Below are 18,934 nucleotides of genomic sequence, written 5' to 3'. Positions count from 1 at the left end.
TTGCATAGATTAATAGAGTCAACCCTGTGTTTGAAGGCCACTTGTCCAGAAAGCATCTAAATTTTATGGCATATGGAACGGATGACCCCAAGAAAAGCTTTCCTAAAGAACAGGATGGGTCAAATGGCCTCTCTCAAAAAGGTAGTTGCTACTTTTGAATTCAAAGGAAAGAAACTGACACCGAAATTGTCATTTAAAAATAATTATTTCCATGATGTGTGATTTTGTAAAAAAAGTAATAGAGAGGAAGATAATGTCTCTCTTGCCACTACTTCTAGAACTTGCCTTAAAAAAATGTAGATTTCCTCTGGCCTCTATTCTTTATAGAACAAAATCACTTAAGAATCCAGATTTAAGCCATTTCAGAATTGCAGACGTGCAAAATCTTTATGAGAAACATTTGACCTGATTTGTTTTACTAATTAACAAAGAACCCTCCCCTGAATGGCATGTTTCACCCGACAGCACATTTTTAATCAAGGCATAAATTGTAGCAAACCAAGGTTTCTAAGAAAACCATGAAACGCCACCTCCACTGGAAGGATGTGAGCGTGTCAGAGCAATAACACAGCAGGAACCCGGATGGAAGGAGTGGACAGTTAATTTGTGGGGGGGAATGAAGAGTCTGTGATGAAATAACAGCTTCCTGCCCTGTCTGAAAACGCGACAAAGGGCCGCGAGGAGACTGCAGTGGGATGTCTCCTGCAGCAGCTCAAGGTGAGGCCCGGTTGTCCTCAAAGGGCTGATGGCGTCCAATGGCATAAGGAGCAATTAGAGGAGGAATAATTTGGAGGAAAAAAGATGTCAAGAGGCGCACTTCCATGTGAGCAACAGCGTTTGGGCCGAAGAGCCTGTCTGCCTCGTTCAGGACTGAGCAGTTAGAAGTGCCAGGGTCGCAGGGAGAGAATTCTCTGTCGTCCCCGGGAGCTGATGTCCTGAAGCGGTGTGCACTCTGCTTGGGGCTCGTGGAAGGCGGGTTGTGACACACTGAAGGTGCAGTTAACAAGCCTCGTGATGGAGACGCGAGAGGCTGTTCAGGGAACACCGTTGCCCCAAGTGTTTAGAGCGAGCGATGCATCTGGCTGTAGGGCTGTTTATATTTCTGGGCGTTGCTGTGTTTATTTCTGACTTTAAGAAGTTAGCCTTTGATAGTTCTAGTTCAAGCAGGTGGTTGAAAATATCCTTCTAGGGCTCAGGGTGGTTGAGGGTCTGCATTAAGGCGGAGCTTAGTTTCTCTGTCTCCATCGCCCCCGTGCCCCTTTTTCCTCCTCTCTCTCTCTCTCAGAGGAGTCCTCACTGGAATTCTTAAATCTAAATGACAGCTAAAATTTCATGAAGTAGATTTTTACAAATCTTAAAACATCTTGTTAACAACAATCATTCTGGAAATATATAAACTCAAAAATAAACGTCTTTCCTGGTCCCATTTCCCAAGGATAATGACTTTGCCCAGTTTGGTGTATATTCTTCCAAATTTATTTTATTTTATTTTATTTTTGTTTTTGTTTTTTAAAGATTTTATTTTTTTCCTTTTTCTCCCCAAAACCCCCCAGTACATAGTTGTATATTCTTCGTTGTGGGTCCTTCTAGTTGTGGCATGTGGGACGCTGCCTCAGCGTGGTTTGAGGAGCAGTGCCATGTCTGCGCCCAGGATTCGAACCAATGAAACACTGGGCCACCTGCAGTGGAGCGTGCGAACTTAACCACTCGGCCACGGGGCCAGCCCCCTTCCAAATTTATTTTTAATATACAAACATGATTTCTTTAACAGAAATGGGACCATTCATACATCTGTACTTTGCTCACAGTTGCTGGATATTTGCATTTGTGGCTGTCCCATGTCTTTGAACCCCCCTTGTTACGTTTTGACAGTTTCCCACACACTGATCTGCTTTGCTTGCTTAATAATCTGTCATGGAGATTTTCCCATATTGGGACTTACAGATCCACTGCCTCAATGCTTTCTTTGTTGAATGACTATGGCTGCCTGATATCCCATTATATGGATATATCACCATTTTTTCACTCATTCCTCACTGAGGGACTGGAGTAGAATATACACATTTGGAAACTCTCTCAATCTCTCTCTATCTCTACATGCACACACTCACACACACTTGGAATTGATAGCACTCCTCTGTAGGGTTAAGGAAGAAAAAAATAAGGTCGTGTGCATGTGCACACATATACACAGACAGGCAGGATCTTTATAGCTATGCGTGTGTTCAATGGCAATGGAATGTCTTCGTATATGAATTACTTATATATGATTATATATATTGCATGGGCTATGAGAAAGTTGTGCTGGCAAAGATGGTGAAGCTCCTGTTCTTCCTAGAAAGGCCTAATAAATAAGAAAGAAGCTGTAGGCTGTGGATTCACGCTTTGAGCTATACGCGTGCTAGATGTGCAAAGAATAATGTAAGACCTCTGCTTGGATACGAGAAACAGAGTGATCACAAGACCCTGACACTGAAGACCAATGTATAATAACGGGATGTTAATAAGTGATGTTTCAACCAAGGCAACGTCCCAGGGACTTGGGGATGTAGGAAGAAAGTTACTAGGAAAGAAAGCACTGTCATTCCTAAGTATGTTGAAAGGAAAGTTGGATAGAGATTAAAAAATAAAAAATAGGCTAGAAGTCAAGAGAATCAGGGTTCATGCTTTCTTGCCTAGGAATTTTGGAGTAAAATGAACAAGCACTCTTATGGTAAATTTCTTGTCCTTTGCCCATAGCAGACATTGCTAATCAATCACACATCATTTGCCCTTTGAACCCAAGGCAGCTTCACAAGTCTTCTCTCAGTATTGTTTCAGGCTGATCCAAATCAGTTAGAGCTGACGGGCAAGATGGAATCTGTTTGCCATCCAAGTCTACAGGGACCTGCTTGACGTGGTGGGCTGAGTGGGTGGTGGCGCTTAGCAAAGCCCTTGTTGGATTCTCCCACTGTTTCTAAACATTTGTCATCCCAGAAGGGACCCCCCCCCCACCCCCCAAAAAAAATCCGGTATGGAATGGTGGGACAAGCAGGGACTTCCGGGTCATCCCGAGTGGGAGTGAAACCACTTGTTAATTTGGGAACCTTGGATAAGTTAACTAATTTATCTTGGACTTAATTTCCTCATTTGTACAGTCAGGAAAAAAATACCCCACAAGAGACACTAAAATGGCACAGTAATTGAAAAAAATGTAAGTGCTAAATAAGCTTTATTTCCTTATTTCTTTTTCTTCTTGTTTTTATCTCTAATTATATTTCTTAGAGATTAGGTTAATTTGCATCACAGTTGTGGCTACACAGCTCATAGTGGCCGGTTTGTGCTAGTCTCCTAGTCTCCTTCTCCCCCAGCCCGGCCACAGAGCCATTTGATCGGAAGGAAAGAGCATCTCTCTCTGACCACAGCCATTGGTTGAAGGGTGGGTCCTGACCAAAGTGAGCCAATCACAATAGCCCATTCCTTGGCTGCTGTGATTGGTCCATGAATGAACATGCCACCCAAGCTGGTCCAATCAGAGTTCTTCCCTGGGCTTTCGCAATTTGGCATTGGGAAGGAAAAGGCCCAGTTCTCTCTGGCCGAGGATGTGGGGATGTGAGTCTGGAAGCTGTTAGGTGTTATATCCCTGTGACCTTTGGCTGTGACACAGGTAGGTCTGTGGGAAGAGGGACAAAACAAACATGCAGAGAGAAGAGTGGATGGGAGGACGGAGAGCCCCAGTTCCTGGCTTCAGCCCACTCCTCCTGGCTCCTGTCCTTTGGGAATGTGAGCCAAGAAATTCCCCCTTTGCCTGAGCTGCTTTGGGTCAAGGTTTTTGTCATTTGTAACCAAGAGAATGCTGACCAAGGGTCACTAAGTGGCCAGTCTTTGTTTTTTAAAAGAAGACTCCCTGATTGACTGTGATTGATGAGGCAGGGCTGAGCTAGGGGTTTGGTCCTGAACGCACCGCCCCTGCCTGCTGGCTTCTGCCCTCTCCTAAAGGCTCAGGGCAGGCCCAGAAAGAGAGAGGAGACACTGCCCATTCCAGAAGGTGCCAGAGTGAGGAGGAAGAGGCCTCAGAAGGTCTCTCTCTTCCTTTCAGGTTATGTTCTCTTTAAGCATCTACCTACCAAGAGAAAATATTCCCTATGTGTTTTATGGGGAGTATGTAGACTATAAACAACAAATTCAATTGACCACAGAGAGGGTTTATTGTAAAGATACAGAGAGAGGAACTGGACCTCTGAAGCCTTCAGAAAAGTGAGGCAGTTACGACTAATAATGAGAATCCTACTGCTTCTCCATATTTAGGGCTTACTGCGCCCTGGGAACAGTGCCCAGCACTTTACGTGGATTATGGCATGAAATCCTCACAACCACAATCAACCCCTCTTAACCAATGAGGAAACGGAGGCCCAGAGAGGGTGAGGAGCTCTCCCAAGAGTATGCAGCTTATAAGAGGAACCCTTTCTAAGTGGCTTCTCTCTCTGTCTTCCTGCAGGTGCCAGAGTTCTGCTGGGGGAATCTTTGCCCCGACTGTGTCTGCTCCATCCTCCTCTGTGCAAGTCAGGGTTCAGGGGCTGTACTACTCTTCCAGGACTGCCATAGCGAAGGACCCCAGATGCGGTGGTTTACCAACAGAAATGTACTTTTCATTGTTCTGGAGCCTAGAAGCTCAAGATCAAGATGTCATGTCAGCAGAGATCAAGTTCTTGCTCCCTGGCTTGTACACAGCTGTCTTCCTGAGTCTTCTCGAGGTCTCCCCTCCATGTGTATCTGTGTCCTATTCTCTTTCTATAAGCACATCAGTCGTGTTAGATTAGGGCCCATCCTAATGACCTCGTTTTAACTCAGTTACCTCTCTAGAGACCCTATCTCCAAATATGGTCACATTCTGAGACACTGGAGGTTAAGACTTCATAAGGATTTTGGGGGGACACAATTCAGTCCATAACAATGCAGAGAATGGGGATCACTCTAGGTGTCTCAAGCAGACAGGGATTTAATACAGGGTACAAGGTACTTACAAAGCCACTGGAAGGGCTGGAGGAGCAGGCTCTAGACGTGACCCCCTTAGGAAGGCTGCAGAACCCACCCTCCAGGGAGTGGCTGCCTCCTGCCCAGTCAGGGAGTTGGGATGCTGCCACTGGAACTGTTGGCTGTGGAAACACCTCCACGGGGGCTGCTCTCCGGAGATCCTGAGATGCTGCCCTCATTGTTGGCTCCAGAGCCACACTGCACCAGAAAAAGCAGGTGTCCCCAAGACTTCCGCCCATCAGGACTGGCTGCAGAAGAACCCAACGGCAGTGTATAATCATGCTTGCCCGTCACGTAGCAGAAACCTCTGCACCATTTCTCACATGGGTCTGCCTGGTGGAACCTAGTGTATGTGCATGTCCCCAGCTGCAAGGCAGTCTGGGAAGTGCAGTGGGATGTTGAGCACTAACCCGGTCTATCCAGCACATTCTTTGTGTGCCTGTTGGAGCAGCTCCCTATGCTTTCTTGTTTTTGCTCCTTCAGAACCTCAATTTGTAAATGGCCTGGGCTTGTCATCCTTCCACGTGCAGCTTTCGCAACTCACTGCCTCAGTTTCTCTGTTCTCATATGAAAGGTATGGACATGATGTGCTCTGATCAGTTTTACGTGCTAGGTCATGTTACTGGTCACTGGACGACTCTTGGGTTGATTGGCTGCCCTTGGGTCTAGCACCCCTTTCTTCATCCAGGCAGTTGGTCCAAGAAAGGTGGGGGTGGGGGGCAGGTGGTAGGGGGCACAGCATGGCTGTCCGGGCTCCAGTGGCTATGAGTAGAGGGTTTCCTTTAGGAGAGTGTGTGGATGTGATAGACGGTCACTGATGATTCTGGCACATTTTACGTTCATGATCCAGGTCAAATTCAGCTCTACTGTGCGGTTCCCATGAACGCTGTGGCTTGCATGGGGGGTTTCTTTCTCTGACTCCTGAGTGTCATATTCCAGTTTCCATAGCACTGGGCTTGTCCCTGTCCTGGGGGCCTTAGCACCTCTGTTTTGTGTTGCCTGTCGCCTCTGACGCTTTTATCCAAAATATCACCCCTCTATCCTTTTCTGTCCCCTCGCCCAGCTTTCGTTGTCTTCATAGCACCTGTCATCAGCTATCTGTCTACCTCCCTCTAGAGCGTCTGCTCCACAAGGGCAGGAACTTGGTTTTATTTTCTGCTGTATTCCCCAGGACCTAAAATTGTGCTCAATATATATTTGTGACTTCATGGAATGCTGGCCGTTGTCAAGGGCAGAAGGGGTAAGTAGCGTAATCTGGATAGGTGACATACAGTCAGTATGACATGATGGCTAAGAGCATGCTCTTGAAATTAGGCAGAGCTAGGCTTAAATCACATTTGCACCAAATTCTAGCTGTGCAACTTGGGGCTAGCTGTTTGATCTCTGAGCCTCACTGGTCTCGTCTGTAAAGTGAGGCTAGTAGTGATTTGAGATGTCTTTGACATGGCCGAGGCTAACCCTCAAATGTGTAGAGGGCCCCAAAGGGGGCGGTGACAGGCGACCAGGATGAACAGGACACTCCATGCCCAGCTAAAGCAGCAGCCACTACTCTGTTCCTGCAGAGCGTGGGAACAATGACCTTGTATGGCCAGTCCTTCAAATATTTTTGGAGATGTTAGAAACCTAGATTTTTAAGCATTGGCTCCATGAAAACAGAACTACTCTGTGGGCCAACTAAAAGATATGCACACCTCAGACAGTCGGTCTGGTGGGTTGAAGAGTTTGTGACCTTCAATAAAAGCAGAGAGGCAGCCTTTATAGGATTTGTGAGTAATCCAAAGCCCTCTCTTTTACCGTCTTTTCTGTGGCTTTTCCACTTAAAAGGAATCACCAGCCAAAAGCACGAGCAACAAAAGAAAAATTGAATAAATTGAACATCATTAAAACTAAAACATTTTTGGTTCAAAGGATACCATCAAGAAGGTGAAAAGATAATTCACAGAATGGGAGAAAATATTTGCAAATCATATCTGATAAGGGACTAGAGTCCAGAATATATAAAGAACTATTACAATTCACTAGAAAAGACAACCCAATTAATAAAAGAGTAAAAGAGTTGAGTAGACCTGTCTCTAACAGACATACACATGGCTAATGAGCAATGAAAGGTGCTCAACAAATCAAAACCACAGTAAGTTATCACTCCACACCTGCCAGGAGAGCTGTAATAAAGAAGAGAATAACAGTAATAATAACTGTCAGTGCCTCAGAAAGGTAAACAGAGTTACCGTATGATCCAGAAATTTCACTCCTGGGTATTTACCCAAGAGAATTGAGACATACAGGCACACAAAAGCTTGCATATGAATTTTCATAGCAGTGTTATTGATAGTAGCCAAAACATGGAAATAACGCAAATTGTCCGTCAGTTGATGAACAGGTAAACAAAATGTGGTATATCCATCCAATGGAATACTATGCAGCCGTAAAAAAGAATGAGGTACTAATACATGCTGACCCATGGATGCATCTTAGAAACATTATACTAAGCAAAAGAAGCCAGACGTAAGAGGCCACATATTGTGTGACTCCATTTATGGGAAATGTCCAGAACAGGCAAATTCCTAGAGACAGAGTGTAGATGGGTGGTTGCCAGGGGCTGGGGGAAGAGGGCATGGGGACTGATGGTGTTATTGCCTTCCCCTTTGTCCACTTCTGAACCCACATCCTGAAGAAGTTCTCAGATGAAACCATGTCTAACCAGGCTGACAATGTTGACTACAGCCCCACGTCCCATCAACCCTCTGCTGCAATGACTTGGCTTTCTTTGATTAATGGCCTTCAAGAAGGATTTTCCTCCTGCTGGATGTTGACAAATTGTGGGATGGACTGAGGTCACAAAACCTGTTATCTCCTGTGGCTTCAGTGAGGTTTGAACCCAGGTCTCCAGAGATCAAAAATTACTTCTTTAACCCACCATCTGAGGAGCTTTTCCCATAATCTAATTCTGGTGTGGCCTGACGCGAGCTGGCCCTACAGCCGCTGTGGCCATCAGCTATTGATCAAAATGCCTGCAGGTGGAGGGAGAGCCGCTCCATGCTGCTGAAAAGACTCGGTTGGCTCAGCTGTGGCGTGTCAGTAAGCCATGTGATCAATGAAGGAATGGCCATAAAGCATCCTTTTTAAACCTTGAAAGGAATGGGACATTTACAATAGTGAAATGGATGTTGGGTATCAAAGGATCAGTCACTATAGCCATTAAAATAAAGATTTAGGGATTTATGATGGCTCTTTAGTTATTTCCCCCAATTGCTGAGGGATGAGATTTGACATACGGCCTTTCTTGTTGTTAAAACTCACGGGTCAAATGTTATAAATTCTGTCTTCCACCAGGAAGAAGGATAAAGCAAGGGACTTCCTTATTCAAGCAAAGAATGAAAGAATTAAAAATTGGCAGTATTTGTTGGGAAGTTACGTTCTAAATAACACTGTTATTTAGACTAGGGAGTGTTTTAAATGCTTTACAGATGCATTCACCACATCTGAACAACAGTCCTATGAGACAGGTGCTATCATTATCCCCACTTTACAGATAAGGACACTGAGGCACAGAGAGGTTAAGTGACTTACCCAAGGTCACACAGGTAATGAGCGGTAGAGCCCGGATACAAACTGAGCCTGCGCTTTAACTGCTCTGTGATACTGACTCTGAGTGACGTGCTGGGTTAATCCCACTTAAACAAGTTTTTCAGGACTTTGGAACTTTTAACATGGTAATAAGCATTATCAATCTTTAATATGTGGATATAGGATATGGAATTTTTCAAATTAATTAATTGCCCAAAGTCAGGACATTTGAAATTTTGCAGAAGAGATGAATTCAAACCCACAGAGTCTGTTTCCAGGGTCCAAATATTTATTAACTATTCTGTCACACTGCCTTTCAATGTGGCTTTCTATCCCAAAGCTGTTTTCCCCTAAAACGATAAAAATGGGAATTGTGGATTCTAAATCTATTTTAGAAGCTGACCGTCACCTTGTGTAACTAAATATGACCTGTTTATTGTGGCAGGGGACTGCTGTCGTTTTTGCCTGGCTGTGCCCATTAGCCCTTCTCTTTGCTGTACCCCAGTTTTCCGGTAGGATCCCATACTCTCTCATTGCATGCAATCAAAGTGTCTTGCCATTTCCTGCAAGGAGGTGAGCAGGAGATCAAAGCTAAGCCGAGCAGACACCGCTCTGGGAGTCTGAACCTTTTGCACTGAGCCAGAGGACTCAAGTACAAAGATGGTGAGAGCGACTCTATGCCTATATGGGAGTCCCAGTGAAGCTGGGCTGCCTGCGTATCTGGAGTGACCTCGATAGTCTTTATCCTGAGACTTGGCTAGTGTATCAGTTATCTCTGTTGTGATGATACTGCTGCATGAGAAGCAGCCACAAAACCTTCAGTGCCATTCACCAATAAGCATTCGCTGTGTGTGTCTGGGTCAGCTGGCGTTTGGCTCTGCTGATTTGCCTGGGGTGCTCACGTGACTGGGGAATGGCTGGCTGTCAGCAGGTCAAGGATGGCCTCAGCTGGGGCAAATGGGCCGACTGACTCTGCCCCGCATGTCATCTTCCAGCTCGCAAATCCTGCGTGTTTTCATGGTGACGGCAGAGGCAGAAGAGAGAAAGTCCTAATACCTGCTCCCATTTAAAGAAAACAAAATTACAATTTTTCCCTTGTTAAAAAAGCTTGAGATGATTATAGATTCATGGCAAGTTCTAGGAAATACAGTGAGATCTTATAAACTATTTACCTGATTTCCCTCAATGCTGAGATCTTGCAAAACTATAGTACAGTATCACAACGAGGATATTGACATCGATACAACCCACTGACCATGTTCAGATTTTCCCAGTTTACTTGTACTCGCGTTTGTATATGTTTTTAGTTCTATGCAATTTTATTGCAAGTGTAGATTGTGTACCTACTGTTACAGCCAAGATATAGCACAGTTGCAGCACCACAAGGATCCCTTTTCATTGCCATATCCACCCTTCTCTATCTGCCCCACCGCCACCACCCAGGTCCTTAACCCCAGAAACCACTAATCTTTTTCTCCATTTCTACAATTTTGTCATTTCAAGAACATTATATAAATGGAGTATATAATCTTTTGAGATTGGCTTTTTTACAGCCTGATTCTAGGACATTCATCCAGATTGTTGAGCGTATCAATAGTTTGTTCCTTTTTACTGCTAGGTAGTATTCCATAGAATGGATGTACCACAGTTTGACTGTTCACCGATTGAAAAATATCTGGGTTGTTTCCAGTTTTTGGCTGTTAGTAACAAAGCTTCTAGGAACAGCTGCTTTTTTGTTATGTACTGGTTTTTGTGTGAATGTAAATTGCTGTTTCTGCTATGGGTAGCTTTTAAATTACGTAATTTCTTTAGTGATTATATTATTCAGGTTATCCATTTTGTCTTGGTTAGTTCTGGCAGCTTGTGGTTCATGAGAAATCGGTCCATTTCTTCTAAGCTATTGGATTTATGAATATGAAGTTGTTTTTAGTGAGATCTGTAGTGATATTTTGTGTCATTCCTGAGATTGGTACTTTGTGTCTTCTCTCTTTTTATGTTTTTAGTCTTGCTAGAGGTTTATTAATTTTGTTGATTTTTTTCCCCAAATAATCAGCTTTGGTTTCATGTATTTTTCTCCATTTTCAATATCATTGATTTCAGTGCTCATTATTGTTATTTCCTTCTCCCTGCTTTGTGTTTATTTTTATTTTCTTTTTCTAGTTTTTTGATGTAGTAACTTAGATTGTCAATTTGAGATCCTTTCTCTTTTCTAATGTAAGCAATTAATGTTGTAAATTTCTGTTTCAGCTTTAGCCGTGTCATGCATTTTGTAATGTTATGTATTCATTTTCATTCAGTTTTGTGTACTTTAAAAATTATCTTTGAGGCTTCCCTTTTGACCCATGAATTGTTTGGAAGTGTGTGATTTAATTTCCAAGTATTTGAAGATCTTCCTTTTGTCTTCCTGTTATTGATTTCTAGCTTGATTCTATTTTGCTTGGAAAACAAACTCTATGGTTTGAATTCTTTTATATTTGTTTGGGTTTGTTTCATGATCCAGGATGTGGTTTATCTTGGTGAATGTTCCATGGACGCTTGAAAAGAATGTGTGTCTACCGTTGTTGAGTTCTATAAATGTCAGTTTCTGTTGGTTGATGGTATTGTTCAATTCTTCTGTGTTTTTGCCTATTTTCTGTATAGTAGATGTATCAGTTGCTGATAATGAGGTGTTGAAGTCCCCGATGATAATTGTAAATGTGTCTATTTCTCCTTTCAGTTCTATCCATTTTTGTTTCACGTGTTTTGAAGGTGTGTTGTTTGGGGCATAAACATTTAGGATTGCTGGGACTTCTTGGTGAACTGATTGTTTCATTATTATGGATTGTCCTTTTTTGTCCTTGTTATTTTCTTTGCTCTGAAGTCTATTTTATTTGAAGTTAACATAGCCACTCCTGCCTTTAAAAATTTACTATTAATGTTAGCATGATATATCCTTTTCCATTCTTTTACTTTCAAACTTTGTCATTGTGTTTGAAGTGAGTTTCTTTCCCTTTTTTTTTTTTTTTTTGTGCTGAGAAAATTCACCCTGAGTTAACATCTGTTGCCAACCTTCATCTTTTTGTATGTGAGCCATCAGCACAGCATGGCCACTGACAGATGAGTGGTGTAGGTTTGTGTCTGGGAACTGAACCCGGGTTGCTGAAGTGGAGTGCACTGAACTTGACCACTAGGCCACCGGGGCTGGCTCTGAAGTGCGTTTCTTGTAGACAGTATACTGTTGGGTCGCATATCCTTAGCCACTCTCCAATCCCTGTCTTTTAACTGGTTTATTTAGACTACTTACATTTATAGTAACTATTGATAGGTTAGTGCTAAAGTCTACCATCTTATTATTTATTTTCTGTTTGTTTCCCTTGTTTCTCATTTCTCTGTTCCTCTTTTCTTGCCTTCCTGTGGTTACTTGAACATTTTTAAGGATTCTTTTATTTCTACTCTTTTTACTGTATTTTTATTTGTACTGTTTGTATTATTTGTTGTACTGTATTTATGTTGTTTTTAGCAGTTGCCTTAGGTTTTACTATATATGTACATAATTTATCACAGCCTACTGGTATTGATGTTTTATCACATTGAATGAAGTATTAGCACTTTACTTCTATTTAGGTCCCTCTACCCTCTCTACTTTTAAAATACAATTGTCTTAAGTATTTCCTCTATATACATTAAGTATCACAATAATGATGCTATAATTTTTGTTTCAACCATGAAATATGATTTAAACAATCCAGGAGGATAAGGATAGTCTATTATTTTAACCTCTATGTTTACCTATTCCATTGTTCTTCTTTCCTTTATGAAGGCCTAATTCTTCTGTTTTCATTCTCACTCTGGTCTGAGAGCTTCCTTTAGCCGTTCTTTAAGGGTAAGTCTGCCAGCAACAAATTCTCATAGTTTTCCCTTATCTGGAAATGCCTTTATTTCCCTTCATTCTTTTTTTATTTTCTGCTTTATCTCTCCACACCCCCCCCCCGCCCCCTCCCCCCCATACATAGTTGTATATCTTAGTTGCAGGTCCTTCTACTTGTGGCACATTGCCCTTCATTCTTGAACAATAGTTTCACTGGATCCAGAACTCATGGTTGAGAGTTATTTTCTTTCATCACTTGAAAAATGTTGTGCCTTTTCCTTCTGGTCTCCATGCTTTCAGACGAGAAATATGTCATTTGCATTGGTGTTGCATTGTAAGTAATGGTGAGTAACTACTTTCTCTCTGGTTGCTTTAAAATTTTTTCTTTGTCTTTAGTTTTCAGGAGTTTAATTATGATGTGTCTTTGCACTGATTCCTGTGGGTTTATCCTATTCGGGATTCACTAAGCTTCTTGAATCTATAGGTTTATATCTTTTTGTCAAATTTGGGAAGTTTTCAACCATTATTTCTTTGAATATTTTTTCAGCTCCACATTCTTTCTCTTTTCCTTCAGGGACTTCAAAGATACAAAGGTTTATTGTCCCACAGGTCCCTGAGGTGCTGTTCATTTTTTTTTTTAAGTCTATTTTCTCTTTTGTAAAGATGGAGCAAATTCTATTATTCTGTCCTTGGGTTTACTGTTTCTATCTTATGTCCTCTCCACTCTACACTTGAACCCATCTGTTGAATTTTTTATTTCAACTATTGTATTTTTCAGTTCTATAATTTCTACTTTTTTTAAGTAAGCTTTATATTTGCTGAAGTCTTGTATATTTTAATTTGTTCAAGAGGATTCATAATTACCTGTTGAAGCAAGTTTACGGCGCCTGTTTTAAAATCTTTGTCAGATAGTTCCAACATTTGATTCATTTCAGTATGAATTGGTTTCAGTTGGTTGACTTTTCTCATTCAGTTTGAGATTTTCCTGGTTCTTGATACTATTTAAATCTTCTTCATTTTATCAGGAAGTCACCCTGTGTGGTTTAGTGTGTAAGTTCTGGCCACCTTTTGCAGACTGTAGTTCCAATAGCAACTGCATTTTCTGAGCCCTTGTGATGTTATTTTGCTCTGCTTTGTTCTTCTGGCTCCTTTGAACCCCTGCCGGATGCCTCCCGGTCCTGCCCAGGGTTGGGGGTGTTGGAGAGTGGGCACTTTCCTGTGCCTCCTGATGTTGTTTGGTGGGACCTGAGGGTTTCTGGACCTATAGGACAGAGGATGTCTCTCCCAATCTGTTCTTTGGACACCTGCTGCTGGCGGGCTGCTCACTGTCTTCTGGGGCCCCTGGGGAGGGAAAGCGTCTACCTACACTACTTTCTGCAGCTGGGTAGAGAGCCGAGAATCACAAGTTCTGGTGGCTCTCTGCCACTGGGCAGGGAGTCAGGAGACCCTGAGCCTGCTTTGCCTTCTGTAGTTGGGTGGAGGGCTGGAGATGCCAGATCTGGGTTGCCTTTTGGGTTGAAGGCTGGGGAGATGCTGGTTCTGCTGGTGCAGCCTAGTATGGGGGGTGGGATATGGGATGAGTCCACTTGCCCAGGTTTCTCTGTTGTTGATGTTGTGGGAAGATTAGAACGATTTGTTCCCTGGAGCTCTACTGGTGCTGATGCTGTAGGTAGATCAGGCTACCGCCATCCCTGGGTATGGGTCTCCTTTCTAAGTCCCTGATGGGGGCTTTGGCTAGAGCAGGACTTTCTCATTGGTTGGTTGCTTTGTTTTTTGGATTTTGAGTGTTGGCAGTTCTGTGTCGTAGGCTCTCCAGTGCCCACATCTGGGATGTGTGTCGGATAAAAAGAAAACCCAGGGAACCTACTCCAATTTGGTTCCTCAAGTTCTGAAGTCCCTAGCCAGTGCACCTTCCTCCATCCCCCTTTTATGGTTGTCTGTTGCATTATTTCCAGGGTATCTAGTTGTATTTAGAGTCAGGACTGGAGAAAACTGAGTCTACACCACCTGGTTACCCCTAAGCCCGTTTTTAGCTTTAGATGCTTATGGTATATCTGCTAACATCCCATTGGCCAAAGCAAGTCACAAGTTGAGCTTGGTGTCAAAGGAAGGAGCAAGTTAATCCAACAATGGTGGGTGGGCACTGGAAGGTTACATGTAGGGGGCATAGAGGTTAGGAGGGGGAGAAATTAGGGCCATCTTTGCAAACTACCACAGCTGTCCTTCTAAATAAGTCCTCTTTTTCCTTCTGTTAGAGTCAGTCTCTCTTGCTTGCAAGCAAAGAAACTAGATGAGGCAGTTTTGTATCTTAGACTTAGGTACAAAGACCATCAGCCTGTGGGCTGTAAATCTCATGGGGATTGGGACCATGTGCCCCAGTTAGTTGCTATACCCTCAGTGTCCAGGGGAGGGAATTCAGCAAAATGTGTTGCATGGAACAGCACTGGGGATGTGGTTTTTATGGTCTCCTGTAGAATGCACAGTCAGCATGCTGGAGCTTTGGTTCATCTTCACTGTAGGTCTCTTGCTGGGGGTCTCCAAGCCCAAACCTGGAGGCAGATTTCACATGCAGCAATATTTCAGTGGCCAGGCAGTAACTGTGATCCAGATTTATGTTTTCATCTTTGCTGTATAATGTGGTTGAGTGAGTTGCAAGTAACCCTTGAACTTTCTGTTAAGACCCCAAACCACAGTGCTAAGAAGTCTGGTAAGAACTGAGTCTCAGAAGCTGGGCTGGTGCACATGGAGATTTCTATTTCTCTTAGGTCGTTTGGACTCAGACCAAAGAAGATTGTGAGGCCTTACTCTGTCTGATCTCCGCAGCACCCTAGACATGGATTCTACTTCTCTCCAGGCAGCTGCATGGAAAGAAGATAGAAGAGAGAACTCATCACAGCCGCCTAACACACAGGGACCCTCCTGAAGGACGCTGTGCCTGTGGAAAGGGAATGTAGTTGGAGGACGTTTTGCCATGTGTTGGGCCAGGCACATAAACGCATCGCATGTGTTAGCTTCTTTTATTGCTTTATTCTCTGCATTTTAAACTTTCACAGTAATGAAGATGATGTTAATATTAGTAATAACAGCAACTAACATTTATTAATTTTCATGCAACAAATAGTTATATAACTTATTAGAGCCTAAAAACTACCCTAAGGAGTAGGAGCTCCTGACTATTCCCATTTTACAGGTGGGGAAACTGAGGCACAGAGGATTTGTTTAACTTGAATACCATCTTATGGCTAGCGAGGAGTGGAGCCTGAAAAATGCTCTGCTCGTTCCCTGCCACTCCATGTAACCCCAGTCTTTGGAGAGGTGGGTACAACAGGCAACTGAATTCTCAAAGACACAATTGCTCCTTTTGGCGCTGGGGACACTCGCTGATCCTAGACTCAGCATTTCGTCTTCTCTAGCAGCTTGGCAGTAGCAGAGTTCGGTCTCTGATTTATCTGATACATCTAAATGCCGTTTCAGAGCTGCATATTAATTCCTGCATAATTTTTGCTTTTACCACATCCTCTCAGAGCACAGCCTGTCCCCTGTAAGTCACTGTCAGCCACCTGCCCCTTCAATCAGACCCACACTCAGTCCTAATGGGGAAGTGGAGAGAGTCACCGAGCAGCTGCACTGTCACTGTTGGGAGTGCCGGGGAAATTAATCGAGAATCAAATATTTGCCTACTCCAGAGTGATTTATCACAATTAAAAGGAGTAATTATTTGCCCTTTGGGTCAAGTCAAAGATTTCGAGGGTTTGACTGCTGTGACGTGTAAATAAATCAAGCTGCAGAAGTCTCTTCCCGGAGTTCGGTTTGGCACAGCAGGACTTTCCGATGGGGATGCTGATGGCGCTCAGAGGAGCTGATTCCCAGCCCGGGGTAGGTCCTAAAGGCAGTGTGTCGGGAGCACGTTGAGGGCAGTCCGAATTACCCTTGGATGTCCTGTAGGAGGGCCCTGTTTTGGAAACTGAGGTTCCACCTCTCAGTAAGTCCGACGTAGTTCACTTTTCCTCCCACATCGGCACTCCCTGTGGTTCCTCAGTTGAGATCAGATGCGGTTCAGAGTTGGCTCCGGCTTCGAGTGACATTGGGGACAGCTGAATCGTGTTTCCCATCTCATGTTCTCTGGAGGACATATGCTCATCAAGTGGTTGGAGGGCAAAATCATTTGCACTATTTCAATTATTTCGCTTCCCACCCTCCATCTTTTTTTTTTTTTTTTTTGGCCAGTGCATGTAATTGAATTTGCAAAAGTCAAACCTGCTATGATACAGCCGTACTCTAGTGAGACACCAAGAAGCTGTGACTCTTCAAAGTTCGAAAGCACTTTGGTGGCAGTTCTGGAAAATTCCATGCTATAAACCCTGCTGACAGCTGGAATTGATTAACTTTCACTGATGATTCAAATCAAGCCCAGGGCTGGACCATGTGATCAGAGCAGGTGCAGGAGGTAAGATGTAACAGTGTATTGGCGGCATAGACATTTGTCTTCGAGTCAAGCTCTTACAGATCAACTTTTAGGGACGTTATTTTTAAGTTAGGAAAAGTTGTGCCGTGTCCCAGCTTTTTTAGCGAGAACTGGGGTGTTCTCATACTTGCCTGCTAGGCAGAAAGGGCCCAAAATGGACTGTTCAGAGGCAAGAGCTCGCAGCTCTAGGATGTCATCGGCTTTTGGAGAGCAGAGAGGGTTTGATTCCAAAGAAAGCCGGCGGTGGACACAGCAGTCTGCGTACCTGACTACAGGCTTGCCTGGCTGTAGCGAAGTTTCCTAATTAACTCGACACAAACAGCTCTCACCTGCCTTCAGGCTCTCGAGGCCTTTGCCACCCCGGTAACCTGAAACTCTGCCGCGTCTCCTCCCCAGGGGACAACTGGGTAGCTGCTTTGCATTAAGATAAGAGAAAGGGAACCGCCAGCAGCTGCCCGCGGGTGCCCTAACCCACAGAGGCCACTGTCCTGTCATTTTCCTCCTCCATTTTCTGCCTTAATGACCCAGGCTACCTTTTGGGCCAGCTATTTCTTAATGCTGCCTGTAATTGAGACTCAAATAGTAAAATATACATAACCGGCCATTTTTACCAAGTCATCATTTATGAATATAGCTCGATTAATTTGTTTAGTCAGATGTAGAGGGGCAATAAAAAGTGATTGACTAAAAACAATTAAAACAGTAAAAGTAAATTGTTTGTGTCCATTAAAACCTGCTGAGACCGTCAGTTGAAAATTGTGGGCCTCAATGTGAAAATTAAAACTATTGATTTTCCCCTGTATGTATGTGAATATCAGAGTTCTAATTTGTTTTGTTTTTCTTGGCTGAAAGCCCCTGAGGTCACAATGGAGGTAGGCCTTCAATAAGCTCTTTTGGTGGAGTTAATAAAGATTTGGAAAGACAAATATGATAAGAAATGGCTGAGATGTTTTAGGGGTGAATTATGGGTCTGATCGGTGCCCAGGTTGCTCTGCTGCATGCTAATACTTCGTAATTTATTGCATTTTGGGGATGAAAATGGAAAATCAACTGCAGAATATATGATATTCGTAGGTTGAATTTTTAGGGCTTTGCCTTAATTTATGTGAGATAGATTTTTTTTATTATTGTCATTTTATTTTTTTATGTGCGACACTAAATCTTGTATTCCATGAACTATTATTTTTTAGTGTTCAATTAAAATACCAACATAAAAGGAATTTTACATGGACAGATCTTGACTCATAAGAAGAAAACTTGGGGAAAAAACCCTCTGGATCAGATGAGGAGGTTTTCAATCAAGGGATACGTTGGAATTAAACCTCAGAAGGCTGTAAAAAGTGTAACATGTTTGGAGACCTAAGTAGTAGGCTATCTATCATAGTATCAGGTTGGGCATGCATTAATAATAGGTTAACATGCTTAATAAATCATACATTGAGAATGCAAACTGTTATATTTGTTAATTCAGTGAATGATCAATAAACAAGTCAGACTTTCTTTTAATCTTTAAATATAAGTCAGGCATGTTTTTGGAAGAAGGGTTTCTAAAGTTAGAGGCTCAGCCCTTTGAATACAACATTTAGGAAGTTATTACAATTGTGGTCTTACCTGAATTTGACTCACACACTGATTTTTAAGGGAAAAGAGATTCTAAAAAATCGCTAATTTTCCCTTCTTGGGGAGTTTTTGTTTCATTCTCCAGCCACACCTCACCCCGAAGAGTTTTCTAAAGAGAATGTAAATTCGTCACCTGCAGGCAATGCTGTGGCTTGTGAACACTTCCTTTTTTTAAAAAAAAATTTTTCCAGCATTATCGAGGTATAGTTGACAAATATTGTACACATTTAAGGTGTACAACTCGATGATTTGATATCTGTATACAGTGTGAAATGATTATCACAATCAAGCTAATTACACATCCGTCACCTCACATAGTTACTGTTTTTCTTGTGTGGTGATAACACTTCAGATCTACTCTCTTAGCAAATTTCAAGCATCTAATACAGTGTTATCACGTGCAGTCACCATGCTGTGCACCA

At 42.9% G+C, this 18,934-nt stretch overlaps 1 long non-coding RNA gene across 1 annotated transcript; it reads left to right on the top strand.

Annotated features, from left to right (window-relative positions):
• Positions 1-3,356: 3,356 nt before the first annotated feature.
• On the top strand, positions 3,357-17,818 carry LOC138918116 (uncharacterized). The gene is made up of 3 exons (XR_011427107.1): positions 3,357-3,646; positions 4,478-6,253; positions 15,193-17,818. It is a non-coding gene; the product is annotated as an uncharacterized lncRNA (long non-coding RNA).
• Positions 17,819-18,934: the final 1,116 nt, after the last annotated feature.

This window comes from Equus caballus, chromosome 16, assembly GCF_041296265.1.
Source record: "Equus caballus isolate H_3958 breed thoroughbred chromosome 16, TB-T2T, whole genome shotgun sequence".
Lineage (NCBI taxonomy): Eukaryota > Metazoa > Chordata > Mammalia > Perissodactyla > Equidae > Equus > Equus caballus.
The sequence above is the reverse complement of the archived record's forward strand: the minus strand, read 5'-3'. Positions and strand labels throughout refer to the sequence as shown.